We start from the raw sequence: 2,714 nt of genomic DNA on the forward strand, positions 1-2,714 counted from the left end.
TGTGGTTTTGATTTGTATTTCCCCGATGAGGAGTGATGTTGAGCATCTTTTCATGTTGATAGCACTACTTTAAAGAAAAAACAAAACTTTTATTGTTAAATAAAAGAATTAGTAAACAAACAAAAAAACCTCATTGAACATGGGGGATTCTGAAAATCTCTAAGTGTAACACGAAAATATTCACATTTTTAAGGCACATCTAGAATCCATTGAAATCACCAAAATCATGAGTTAGAAATGCATTGTTAATCTTATAAAAGTAATCAAAACAGAGATGTGTTTCTTTCTTTAAAAAAAAAAACAGTAAAAGATTTTTGTTTCTAAATGTGAGACATTCAGCTGGAGGTGATAAAATTGTCTTTTAATCCTTAAAAATATAATACCGATGGCTGTTTCTTCTAAGAGTTGTTACTTAGGCAGTTATGTGGCCCAAGTAACTTATTATGAAAAGCTGAGCGAATGAAAGTATCCTACTTTCAATTATCTAGCAGCCATTAAAACTGAATTCTTCATTCAAAAAGATGTTCTCATAACATGACCTGAGCATACAAGAGGTAACTGACCGTTAAAACCTAGACCTTCTAAAAGCTCTGGGAAAGGCTGAATGAACTCTAGGTCACAGAAAGCAAATTCCCTCAGATGCCAGGCTGCTAAGCAAGGTCTTCCAGAGGTAAAGGACCCCCATTGATTCTCTCACTACTCAATTTATGAAGTCAGTCTATGTTCCTCTCCTGGCACCTGTTGGTAACAAAGCTAGAAATGCCTAATATGAGAGGTATTTGCGAAACAATTTGCTAGAAAATTACTCGCCTGCAAGACCTTCAGTTATGTATCACTTAAGAATGAAACCATTTTATAAATCCATTTGACAATTTCCTTCCCTATCTTCAATTCTTAACTCCTTCTGAATTCCTGAAAGGATGACTATAAAACCATATTTTCAGTTTAAAAATGCATCATGCATAGTAAAGCACAGAAAAGCAGCTGCTGTTTAAACATGCTTCAGATTAGCAATTCATGGCTAATATCTCTTAAGGATTATTAATCAAGAAGCATTAAATGAGGCTCAGTCATTATATTAGGCTGTGAGGTATAGTCACATGTCTTACCATGCTGTCCCCAGTGATGGCTGGCTTGCATTCAGTCCCTGGAAACTTCTCTGACCTCCTCCCTACATCACTAGCTGCTGCTATAAATTCAAGGTAGAAAGAAGTCTCCATGCTGGGTTTATGTGGTGCAGAATGTAAGAAATTCCCAATCCACAGAAGGCCCCAATTTAGAAAAAAAGTCACTTGTAAATTTGTTGTTTAGTAATTAAAAACATTGTACATTGTTTTGGTATTACCAAGAAAGTGAAAACAAAGTTGCTTCATGCACAAAATGATCCTTAGGTCAACTAATCTGATCCTTTCATTTTTTTGCAGTTGGGAACTCAAACTCAGTCTAGAGAGGCTGATTGTTTTCCATAGTAATACAACCAGGTAGTTTGAATCAAAACTTAGACACACATGAAGTTTGTGAACTCCAAGTCTAGTCCAAGTCTAATGTTGTTTCTTCTTTTCCCTTTTATTTCATACATGAACCCTTCTCTGGGAAAAAAAAAAAAAAAAAAGGAGAGAGAGAGAAAGAAAGAAAAAGGGAAGAAAGAAAGAATGAACTTTGAATATATATTTTGTGATAAAGACATACGCAAACATTGTATATTTGCTCTGAAAACAATAACAGCCTAAATCTCGGTTTAAAAAAATAGAAAAAGCAAGAAAATTCTATCATGTTCACTATTCATGCTGAAGAAGTTAGAGGATCTGCTGTCTTCTACTTAGAGAAGGACAAAGAGAAAAAGATTTCTCTGCATTTAGAGGACTCATCTCTACTTTCAAAGACCACCTCAAATGTTACCCCTGTCCTCTGTGCAAAGAATTCATAACTCGTTCTTTGTTTACTCCTCAGTCATGACAATCACTACTCTGCCTCATTGTCTCAGTTAGTTGTATCAGCAGAATGGCTTCTCCCCATGGACCATGAATTCCTTGAGGTTAACATGGCCTCTTTCATCATGGTCTGTCCGAGCAGCTCTATCATAGGGTTTCTTGCCTAAGAAGTAGTCAGTAAATGTGTTTCAAATGGAACTCAACTGAATTATGCTGAAAATTATCCACTTATTGTTACTGTTTACAACAAGTAGAAAAAGCAGAGTAAGAGAGACCAGAAAAGGGGGGTGGAGAGAAAATGACATGAGAGAATGGAAAGGAAGGAGGAAGAAGAGGAAGGAAAAGAAAGAAGCAAATGAGAGACTGCTAAAAAAGCAGGGCAACATTTAGCCCTGTATAAAATTACCATCTAATATTTCTTACCTTTCTATACACCAGAGTGTAAGCAATTAGGCTTATGTTTTAAAACTGCAAAAAAAAAAAAAAAAGCAGAGCCTAATTCCATTTTAAATATATTTTATAAAATCTAATTCTTCATTTAAAGAATAAAAGGATTCATGTCAACATTCAAATGAATTGTATTCCAAAATAAAACCATTAAAACCACAAAAATGTAAATTTCTATAAATTTTGATATTGGATAGATTGATTGATAGATACCCTCCCATAGTTTTATATTTCACCTTTACTGCCTTATTAATATTCCTGCTGATAATACCTCATTTGGGCATAGTAGTTCTGGGATTGGGTAGTCTCACTTGTCAAGTTAAACTGCAAGGGAAT

The sequence above is a fragment of the Panthera uncia genome (assembly GCF_023721935.1).
Source record: "Panthera uncia isolate 11264 chromosome A1 unlocalized genomic scaffold, Puncia_PCG_1.0 HiC_scaffold_17, whole genome shotgun sequence".
Taxonomy (NCBI): domain Eukaryota; kingdom Metazoa; phylum Chordata; class Mammalia; order Carnivora; family Felidae; genus Panthera; species Panthera uncia.